We start from the raw sequence: 12,469 nt of genomic DNA, 5'->3' as shown, positions 1-12,469 counted from the left end.
GATCGCAGTAGCTGTCAATAACAAAAATGAGTTAAATATCGAGAATTTTGAAAATTGGCAGCAATTTTCCCACTAAAATAGACATAACTTAACTGAAAATGGATAAAATTTCATTCTTTTTTCTGCAAAATTGTTCTTCATTTTGTTTGCAACAATGCTACAACATTAATTTTTGAATTCAGACATGACAGTTTATTTACCAGAGCAAATTGAAAATATTGTTTTAGAAATATCACTATTTTACACCTCCTGATGACGCTGGGACTCAAGTAATGGATCGATTTGAGGTGTACTATGTCAGGAATATATTTTGGGAACTAAGAATTGATATCTTGATAAAAATGTGCATCTTTGTCCAGAGTTAGACCGTGATTTTAGACGTATTTTTGAGGTTTTAGGTGATATATTAGGTTTTTTAACTTCAAATCGAGATAAAACCAGTTTTCACCGACAGAATATTTTGGGAATTGATTTTTCTGACTCAGAATAGTCCCCCCAACAACCTCCAGAAGGAATTTCCGAGGTGCATGCAAGTTGCATAATAATCCCCTTCTTACCCACCGTGATCTGATAAGCAACGCGTTTACGTCGGGCCGGTTTTGTTTTTCTCGGGCGCCGCCGTGTTTTATACATACCAGAGCCGTTTTCCTTGTGATTTTTCTACAATTTGAAATAATGTTTTTTGTTTATCAAGCGTACGACGAAAACATTTTTGATTAATTCAATTAGTCGTTTCCTTAAAACGCGTCAAAAACATTCTCTTAGTCTTAGTAGCATTATAGCTCAGAAAGCACGATAACGAGTATTGCTTCAACGCGATTATCAAGTCCTTTTTATAGCTCCGTAGATCATTTGTTATTTACAGGTCACTAATCTAATAATTGTTTAGAATTTAAAATCTCGTCTATGATTCACTCGAACTGAATACATTACGCAGAGTTTATGTATATTTGTGGTTTTATCTTTCCACAGCCGGCTGTCTAAGATTAAACCATTTTCGTATAAATTGTTAGCAGATAAACGGGAGTTGTCTCAACAGCAGCATCCGATTGCTTGCCTTGAGAATAATACATCACCCTATAAACAAAACGTATTGATTCTTGGGTCACATCATCATCTTCTATGATGAATCCTGACCATAACCCTCTCCTACTAACATAATCCCATGTAGAAGTAGTTTTTCCGGCACACGTGGGGGTGTGGATATCGTATAGAACCCACCCTTGGTAGCAACCTGTGCATACTAACATTCCCGTCCCGTCCCCTCGAGATCTACAAACTGACATGGCGGGCGCCGTTGGTGGCCAACGACTGTTGCCTATTCGCACCAGCTCTAGTTTTGATGATCTTGATGTTTTATCTTTTCTGCGCATTCATACATGCTGTTGATAAGGGAAACATTACTAGATTGTTGAAGCGTGTGATCGGTTGTGCTGATAGGATATTACGGTCCTGTTCAGCAACGGAGAAGGACAACCATGGGTGGTCTCTCATGCTCAACTTTGGGAATTCTTTGCGAATCTTTTGGTGTGTCGGAATTTGGGGACAGCCCGTCGCTTTTCGCTGTTGGCACAGCTCTATTGCCACCCCCAGCGGCAACCTACAAACGTCACACCGGTAACGCCTTAGTCGGTCTAGGACGCCATCTCGTAGCACTTTAGCGAGAGCACGTTGGGATCGCTTGAGGTCAGTGTGGAATCGGATAACGCTACACGTCCGTAACCCTTCTGCCACGTGTTTGCTTTCGGGGTGGGTTAGCTTCGGCTCAATACTCCCAAGACTTCCGGAAAAGCACGCCTGAGCTGGTAGCAGGTCCTTGTTGGATCAATGACGCCCCTCAGCATACACTGACCCACCAACACATGTGCATTTGACCGATTTAAGCACCGACAACTAGCACCATCTATCGGCAGGACGCCAAAGCCGCTACAACAACACGCGCCGGCGCTCAACCGTACGCCTGAGCCGGTAGCGCCTCGCCTCGCCTCACACGCTTCAAGAATCGGCCCGCCTTCGCCGATCGGTCCAGCCGACATCGGATCGGAATTGTCGACACATCGTGGGAGCACCGCAACAAACCGCAAGTAACGAACTCCATAGGGACGGTTAGGAACCGGATAGGGAAATAGGGACCTTTAGCGGTCAGAAGGTGTAGGGAAAAAGGATTAGGATCACACCTGGACTGAATTTGAATTGTCCACGCAAAATATGGAGGTTTTTTAGCTTGGCTTTTCCTCCCAATAAAAAATCTTATCAAAACTGCAAAAGTTTCTGGCCTCAGTTTTTTTTTTCTTTTAATATGAGAGATAATATTTAAACATTATTCTTTTCTTTTAATACAAATACATACAAATTTAGTCGGTCCTTAGTGAACTTGGGTCGAAGTCAGTTGGTAAATCATTCTCAAATATCGCAATAATTCAGTTCTACAAATAAATACACAAATATCGGCTCAAATCTTGTTTTCTTTCACAATTTTCAATAGTACAAAATCATAGTTTTCGGTATTTAGTTTTGGGTTTTTTTTTTTTTTTTTGAATTAAATATACTTTATTGAATCTTTCTTATAATAATTACATTTGGTTTACATAATAAGTGGTCAGCTGTGGCTCTTCAGCTTTAGTTTGCTTTTCGTGATTTAAACACTGTTCATTTTCTTAACTTTAAAAGTATATGATTTATCATTTTTGTAACACTAGGTACAATGAAGAAAAAAAAATTTAAGAAAACATAACCTAACCTAAAACTAACTTAATCTTACCATAAACTAAACCAATCCTTGAATCAAGGGGTATTCAGATATAGCACATTTTTCCCTGAATTTCAAACATTTTTCTTGAATCTTCTGATCCAACATTTTTACTTCTGCTAATTCATGAACCTCACTTGATCTTGTCCAGCCAGGAACATTCAAAACCATTTTGAGTACCTTGTTTTGGACACGCTGGAGCTTCAATTTATGAGTTCTAGCGCAACACTCCCAAACAGGTACTGCATACTCAATAACGGGGTAAATTATTTGTTTGTAAACTGCTAGCTTATTTTTCAAAGATAGCTTTGATTTTCTGTTAATTAAAGGATACAAACACCTGATGAGAATGCTGCACTTGTTCAATATTTTATCTACATGCTGCCGAAACAATAGTTTCGAGTCAAGTATGAGACCTAAATAGACAACTTCCTTTGACCAGGGTATCGAAACATCATTCATTTTAATCAAAACATCATCCTTTGGGACAAATCTGGCCGATTTGGAAAGTGGAAAAATTATGGTTTGAGTTTTGGCTGCGTTTATGCGAATTTTCCAGTCGCCAAAGTATTCGGAAAGAACGTCAAGACCCTTCTGAAGACGGCCAACTAAATATCTGGTTATTTTACCCTTATAAATAACGGCAGTGTCATCAGCAAAAAGTGACAACACACCATTACCAGGAAGAGTAGGCAAATCAGATGTAAAAATATTGTACAGAAGTGGGCCAAGAATACTTCCTTGGGGAACCCCAGCATCAATGTTGAATAATCCAGAAGCAATCCCATTCAGAAAAACCCTGAACGATCTCTCCGAAAGATAGTGCTGGATAATTTTGATAAGATACATTGGAAAACCGTATAAATACAGTTTATGTATCAAACCATCATGCCAAACATTGTCAAAAGCCTTCTCAACATCCAACAAAGCCATAGCAGTTGATTTAGACTCAAGCTTGTTCTGCTTGATGATTTTAGTAACTCTCGTAAGCTGATGAGCAGTATTATGACCCTTTCGGAAGCCAAACTGCTCGTTCAAAATTATATTATTATCGTTGGTAAAATCCAAAAGCCTTGAATAGATGACCTTCTCAAAGAGTTTGGACAGACTACTCAAAAGACTAATGGGACGATAACTTGTTGGCGATGTTGGATCTTTTTGAGGCTTCAAAATTGGTATGACTTTGCCCAGTTTCCAATTGGTGGGGAAGTAACCAAGTTGCAAACATTTATTGAAAATATTGGCTAGATGCTGAAAGAACTGATCACTCTGTTTTTTCAACACTAGATTAAAAATGTTATCAAAGCCTGGAGCTTTCATATTTTTCATTTGTTTTACTGCAACTTTGACTTCCTCACCAGAAACTTGGGAATCTGCAGGAAATTCAAAGGTAGAGTCATTGATTGTTGAAATACTATTGGCAACTGATGTTTCTTTACGACTGGTCATGGAAGCGCCAAGATTATGTGAACTAACAAAATGAAGCCCAAGTGCATTTGCTTTTTCCTCGGATGTAATCAAAGGAGAATCCTCAACAATAAGAGGAGGAATAGGCTTTGGTTTATTTTTAAGAACTTTTGAAAGTTTCCAAAATGGTTTTGAATAATTCCCAAGCTGGCTTACATGTTTTGAAAATTCTTGATTTCTGATATTGTCAAGTCGGTCTTGTATGATTTTGTTCAAATTGTTAACTGAAATCTTTTTGTCATAGTCCCCAGTCCGTTGATATTGTCTCCTATAAACATTCCTAAGTCTAATCAAGTGTTTAGTATCTACGTCAATATCAGTTACCTTAAAATTAACAGGAACCTCCCGAACGTTGGCAGCCTCTGCTTGGTTGATAGCCTGCTGGATCACCTCCAGCGAACGATCAATATCAGCAGAAGTTTCCGGCTGTTGATCATAGTCGATGTTGCTGTCGACCACTTGCTGAAACTGCTGCCAGTCAACGTTGTGGTAATCTTTCCGGGTTGGTTGCCGCTGCGGAGTAACGGAAGCTCCAACCTCCACAACCACCGGATAGTGATCAGAACTCAACTCTTCAAACACCTCAGGATGAGCCACGTTCTCAGCCATATTGGTAATGAAGAAGTCGATGATTGAGTGATTCCCAGACCGAGCCACCCTCGTTGGACGATCCGGACTCACAACGTTGTAGTATCCGTTTTGCAGATCGTTGTGCAGAATCACTCCGTTCCGATTCCTCCTGCTGTTGCCCCAAACTTCATGCTTCGCGTTGAGGTCACCAGCGATGATGTACTTTGCGCTCCGCCGTGTCAGCTTCTGGATATCGCTCTTCAGTTTTGCTGCTGAACCATCTCTGGAATTCACCTGACGTGGGCAGTATGCAGCAATGAAGAGTACTGGGCCAACCGAAGTGGGAATTTCCACTCCAACGGCCTCGATGATGTCCAGCTTAAAGTGTGGCAGCCGGCGTGGCTTGAGATCACGATGAACAGCGACAAGCACACCTCCTCCTCCAGACGTGGTCCTGTCGAGCTGCGTCGCAATCTTGTAGTTTTGCAGATAAACTTTTTCACCGGGCTTCAGATGAGTTTCCGTGATGGCAGCTACGTCGATCTCCTTCTCGCGAAGAAAATCCACCAGCTCTAAGTTCTTCCTCCTAATGGAGCAAGCGTTCCAATTCAGCAGCTTCAGGGACCTACGATCCATACTGGATGACAAACGAGGTCAGCACTTCAATCTGCTGGGTCTTGGTTTTGCATCCACGCAGTGCAGCGGACATCTGTTTGAAAATATTGAGGAGTTCAGTTGAGGTGTAAAGATCATTACCATTTTCCTCAACTGCTGGTTCTTGGGTTGGTCTTGGCTCCTGGCTGAAGCCCGGTGGTGGCGGTCTCGGCTCCTGGCTGGAACCCGGCCGTGGATGATTCATCTCAGCTCTCTTCCTGGGATCCAACGGCAACGGTGCCAAGTTCGGGACCTGGCGTCGCGGTTGAAGAGGTGGAAAATTTTGCTCCACCAGGGCTGGAGGAGTTCTACGACGCTGAGGCTGATTCTTCGTCGATGCTTGCTGCCGAATTTTCACGAACTCAGCTCTCTTGGGGCACTTTCGGTCGGTTGACGAGTGCTCACCGTTGCAGTTGAGGCACTTCACCAGCGAATCTTGGATGCACTGGGATGTGATGTGCGCATCGGTACCACATTTGGCGCAACGACGCTTCAGGTGGCAGTTCTTACCTCCGTGCCCGAAACCCAGGCAGTTGAAGCATTGTGTGACGTCACGATGCACTGGTCGGTATCGCTCCCACGACACGACAATGTTGAAAACCGCTCGAATTGCCTTCAGCTCAGGAAGCGTAGTCGATCCCTTAGCCAAATGCAGCAGGTAGAGCTGGTCACGGTACTTGATGTCTTTGTTGCGTCGGCTCATTTTGTGCACAGCCAACACATCCAGTTTCAAAACTTTTAGCTCGGCAGCTAATTCCTCCACTGGCATGTCGTACAGACCTCTGACGACGATTTTGTACGGCTTATCCATGACGACATCATGGGTAAAGTACTCCGCCTCGTTTTCGGTCAAGTAATCCTTAACCAGTTGATAGTGCTGCCTGGATTGCACCAGCACCTTAAATCCGTCTTGACACAGACGAATGTTGCCTAGGACTTTCCCAGACTTGATTAGTTCAACCAGCCCCGCTCGAAAGTCGATCGTTGCTGCTGATTGCCGCACATAAAAAGGAGGCAGTTTCTCCTTTCGCTGTTTCACTTCATTCTCCTTTGCTTCCGCTACCTGGTCCTCGTCAGGCAGTCCAGCGAACTTGTTGTTCTTCAATTTAGTTTTGGGTTAGTTTGATGAACATTTTGGTTGGTGCCACTCCGTTTTAGCCTGCCCGAAGAGAGAGTTTCTAGCCGGACCTCCAACTGCGACAACAGCCTTCCGTTTGGAAGTGGCGCTTAAGCTGTTGAACGTTTCGTGTGCAACGCAGAATCGTTACACATCGTTAGTTAGGTAATTGAAAGACCTTTCCAACGAGTCCAAAACATTGATAATCAGGCAACTCTGTCTCGAGTTATAACCACTTAAATGTATGTAAACAATATCCGGATCCATCATCCGACCCATCGTTGGTTAGATAATCAAAAGACCTTTCTAACGAGTCTAAACCATTGATAATCTGGCAACCCTGTCTCGAGTTCTGACCACTTAAGTGATATTTATGTACTTTTTTTGCAGCCGGATCTCACTTAAATGTATGCAAACAATGTCCGGATCCATCATCCGACCCATCGTTGGTAAGGTAATCGAAAGACCTTTCCAACGAGTCTAAAACATTGAAGATCTGGCAACCATGTCTCGAGTTATGACCAGTTAAGTTATTTTTTTTGTACTTTTTTGAAGCTTGATCTCACTTAAATGTATGTAAACAATGTCCGGATCCATCATCCGACCGATCGTTGATAAGGTAATCGAAAGACCTTTCCAACGAATCTGAAACATTGATAATCTGGCAATCCTGTCTCGAGGTCTAACCACTTAATTGATATTTATGTACTTTTTTGTAGCCGGATCTCACTTAAATGTATGTAAACAATGTCTGGTTCCATCATGCGACCCATCGTTGGTTAGGTAATCGAAAAACCTTTCCAACGAATCTGAAACATTGAAGATCTGGCAACCCTGTCTCGAGTTATAACCACTTAAGTGATATTTATGTACCTTTTTGTAGCCGGATCTCACATAAATGTATGTAAACAATGTCCGGATCCATCATCCGACCCATCGTTAGTTAGATTATCAAAAGACTTTACCAACGAGTCCAAAAAATTGAAGATCTGACAACCCTGTCTCGAGATTTGTTCACTTAAGCGATATTGATGTACTTTTTGAAAGCCGGATCTCACGTAAATTTATGTAAACTATGTTCGGATCCACCATCCGGCCCATTGTTGGTTAGGTTATCGAAAGACCTTTCCAACGAGTCTAATACATTGAAGATCTGGCAACCCTGTCTCGAGACATGGCTACTTAAGTGATATTTATGTACTTTTTTATTCCGGATCTAAAAAATAGATGAAACTTGTGTAAAGCCATTGTTGGTAATGAGTGAGGAAGGCTCCAACCACATAGGTGGATCAATTTAGTTTTTATTATAGAAGAAAGTCCCCGATCACGACACTCTACACAACACAGAATTTAGTTTCATTAAGAAGAACCCGAGAAATTGTATAATCCATAAAAAATCACTTTGACCCAATCTTACCCCCCAGACCCAATGTCACCCCCACTGACTGTTCCTAGATATTTTCGACTGTAGCGGGCACAATCAAATTGGGTTCTAAAATCAAGCTTAAATTTGTGATATCATTGCTCACAACGATAAAGCTTATTTTTCTGAGTACAATGACCCTTTGAACAACCACAAAGGATTTAAAATGGATTTTTAATTCAATTTTGAAAAATTAACTTCACGGCCCTTCTTGACAGAAAAGGTCCTACTGATAGCTCGTTCCAAGGGGACCATAGGTAATCCATCGAATAAATGTTGTCTAGTAATTTTTTTTTTGCATTATAATGAAAAAAAAGTCATCAGAAATGGTTTTTAATCTAAGATTATTGAATTGACAAATGTAGCACCCCCTACAGTGTGGTACAGACCCGTAATGCTATGCCGATCGTCTGCAGAAGAGAAAATTTTCAGATTTGCTTTGCTATTGCAGAACTTCTGCTACATAATGTTTTTGCTTTGCGACCCGCTGTTCATCTCCCAGGTTCTCACAATGTCTTTATTTTACAGGATATTTTGCCAGAGCTTGATGCGTCCAGGCACGCGGAAGCCCTTACTTACATTTTGTTGTTATTGAGAAACGAAAAACCTTCTACTGATTTGGTAAAGTGTTTGCTGAGCCGAGATTCCAGGAACAAAGCCGATGCTTTTGTTATATCGGTGCTACGGTAAGAATTGTATTACTTCTTGAAACCTTCTAGCATTGGCACTGTTCGGTCCCCTGATATATTCCGATTTAAATTTTTTTTATAGAATATGATCAACAAAATTTTGCGTGGGAGCGGCCGTGGCTGACTGGTTACGGTGTTCGCTTTGTAAGTGAATGGTCCTGGGTTCGATGCCCATCTGCTCCCAACGAGAATGTTTAAGACTTAGAAATACTTGAAATACTGAATATGAACGAAAAATCAAAGTAGCTCGTGGTAGGGTTCAATCCCCCGTCCTTTAGATTGGTATGCAAAAATGCTAACCAAAAAATGGGAGGAGTTCATTAACAGGATTCCGAGATATGATTTTTTGAAAATACAATCCGTGTTTTTCGACGCACCGCGCGCAAAAACCGAAGAATGACGAAATTGACAAAAAATAAACTTTTTTCACTAAAACTGCGATAACTTTAAAATTTCAGCAATGACCTATAGATGTTTGGGAACCAACATTTTTGCAATTAAAAGACGCAACTTTTGGTACCCAGACATGTATGAAATTTTGAAGTTATCGCAGTTTTAGTGAAAAAAGTTGATTTTTTGCCAATTTCATCATTCTCCGGTTTTTGCGCGAGGCGCGTAAAAAAACACGGATTTTATTTTCAAAAAATCATATCTCGTAATCCTGTTAATGAACTCCTCCCATTTTTGGTATGTTATGTAAAAATGTCCGGGGGATCCGATAAAAATATTTCCAGACATAGGCTCTTTGGTTCAGACACCGTCAAAACGGCATTTTAATGTTTCATACGCCCTTTTCATATGTTAGGCTAGATTTTTGAAACTTCTTACTGATTTTCTTTGAAAGGCCAACTTATCACCTTTCATTTGCGTAAAGACAATTGAAATCGGTTAAAATGGCGAGGAGTTATGATTTTTCGAAAAAAGTGTTTTTTTTTTGCGAAAATCGACGAAAATGGCCGTTTTTCAGACCACCCTAACACGCCGTAGGTCACCCTAATTGCCAAACAAAAAAATACGGGTTTAATTATTTCGGCCAGGGAACCCCCATAAAAATTTTGAGCCCGATCCGAGGACTTTTGTTTTTTTCCATGCTGTTTTCGTGGGGAATTGCTGTATATAAATATATAAATAAATAAATAAATAAATTTATGAACTAAGCCTGAAATCGTTAACATAAAATATTATTCTCAATAAAACTAGTTACTAAAAAAACCCAACAAACATCAATTCAAAATATACAAACGTCCCTTCGAAAAGACTATTTCAATTTAGTAATTAAAAAACATCAAATCAAATTCATACAGCTAACAATAAAATCCAACAAACATCAATTCAAAATTTACAAACGTCCCTACGAAAAGACTATTTCAATTTAGTAATTAAAAAAATATCAAATTAATTACAACTAACAATAAAATGCTTGCAAATTTTATGTGTAGCGTGTACTCAACATCCATCACACCAACTTGCAGAAACTTTTCAACACAAAAGAGAAGATAGAGCTTGCAGAAAAGTTCGGGAACGGTTTTGCTGCAACTTTAGCCTCTCTCATTGCAGAAGTTCTGCCTGAGAGAAAAGTTACATTTGTTGCAGAAAAGTATGGGAACGCTCTGCTGTCGATTTCGTGCAGAATTGCAGAATTCTGCAGCACGGGAATAGACCTATTGTTTGCATCAGGACAATGTGACGAGAAGTTAGTCATTATTGGCTGACATATCGGGCGGTCAGTAAAAAAAAACAGCTAGAAGTCGCCTGACAAAAAACTTTTGCAAGAAAGAGATAAGAAACCTGATGCAAACAAACGTCCAGCTGTAATGTAAACATACTTTGAATGTGTTGGTAAATTTTCTAACTAGAAAGTCTTATGGCAATCTTTTTATTTCGTCACGGCTTCTGCGGCACGCTCCCTCCAACTGTTCTAGAATAATATTTGAATATGGCGTATCGATCTTTAAACAAGTTTTTCAAGAAAATGATTTCAAAATGCTTATTTCAGTCTGCGATTAGCAAAGCAGCGTGTCAGACGTGCGTCCCTCCAACACCAAATAAGTGCTTAAAAGTGCAAAAAATGCCTTACTGCAAGAAAAGAGGTAGCTTGCCCAAAGCAGACGTGTGTTCTTTGAGCGCGTTTTTGACGGTGTTTTTTTTAACTTTCGCCGACGGCCATGGCGGCGGCCGCGACGGCGGAGAGTGAGTGGACGGAGCAAAGGACTGAAGACGGAAGGCCGTTCTATTGGAACGCGACCATCAAGAAACGTGTGTGGGAGAAATCGGACGGGTTCCAACCCAAAACGCAGGTGGCGACGGGCATGGAGGTGGAAGACTCCGAAGGAGGAGGAGAGGACGGGGGCGAATTTCGTCCCGTGATCAAGGTTCGGCGCAGGAAGGCTAAGGAGGAGATCAACGACGGCAATGGCCAGGAAGTGGAGAAACTGCTCAGCAACTCTCGCCCGCTAGCGGAGAAGAGCAACAACAACAACAAAGCGAACCCAGCAGCAGAAAAAACCACCCCCGTGGTACCAGCACCCGGCAAGTCGGCCGGGGAGAAGAAGTTAGCATTTTTGCTTACCAATCCAAAGGACGGAGGATCGAACCCCGCCTCGAGCGACTTTGATTTTTCGTTCATATTCATCATTTCAAATTTATGTGTTCTTAACTTTCTCGTTGGGAGCAGATGGGAATCGAACCCAGAACCATTCGCTTACAAAGCGAACACCGTAACCAATCAGCCACGGCCGCTCCTATATGGGTTGGAAACTATTTCTTTTTGGATTAAACTCATTTTCTTGGGCAAATTAAATCCACTTTGGCGTTGGCGCCAACACCTCCCGAGCATGGATAAATAACAAGGGAAATGCGTAATAATACCTTTCTCGGGTATTAATACCAAATTTTGGTATTACTCCCTTTAAATTTGTCTTAAGGATTATGCAAGAGCAAAATGAGCTATCATAGGTATTGTTTTGATATTGCAAAATTGCAGAATTTGTCAATGGTCGAACACCACATATTGGTATTCCTTTGTATTACAGTATTTTATCAAATTCCTCTGATACTATGGGAAAACTTTGACCAATTTTGACAAAATAATTAATTTTGCGCTAAAATGATGTCTCAAAGCGAATGCTTTCATTGAAAACCAGAAATTTCAAACTTGATTTTAAATATTTTTGATATACCTCCTAAAGAAATTACTTGAAATTGTGGAAAATTTTCTAGGTCAGGATGGCACATTTTTGTATTATTTTGGTATTAAAGTATTTTATCAAATTCCTCTGAAACTATGGGAAAATTTTGACCAATTTTGAGAAAATAATTAATTTTGCGCTAAAATCATGTCTCAAAGCGAATGGTTTAATTGAAAACCGGAAATTTCAAACTTGATTTTGAACATTTTTGATATATCTCCTAAAAAAATGATTTGAAATTGTGAACAAATTTCTAAGTCAGGATGGTACATTTTGTTATTATTTTGGTATTAAAGTGTTTTATCAAATTCCTCTGAAACTATGGGAAAATTTTGACCAATTTTGAGAAAATAATTAATTTTGCGCTAAAATGATGTCTCAAAGCGAATGGTTTAATTGAAAACCGGAAATTTCAAACATGATTTTAAACATTTTTGATATACCCCCTAAAGAAATGACTTGAAATTGTGGAAAAATTTCTAAGTCAGGATAGCACATTTTGGTATTATTTTGGTATTGAAAGGTTTCATCAAATTCCTCTGAAACTATGGACATTTTTTTATAAATTTTGACGAGATAATTAATTTTGCGCTAAAATGACTTGAAACCTGT

The sequence above is a fragment of the Culex pipiens genome, chromosome 1 (genome assembly GCF_016801865.2).
Source record: "Culex pipiens pallens isolate TS chromosome 1, TS_CPP_V2, whole genome shotgun sequence".
Lineage (NCBI taxonomy): Eukaryota > Metazoa > Arthropoda > Insecta > Diptera > Culicidae > Culex > Culex pipiens.
The sequence above is the reverse complement of the archived record's forward strand: the minus strand, read 5'-3'. Positions refer to the sequence as shown.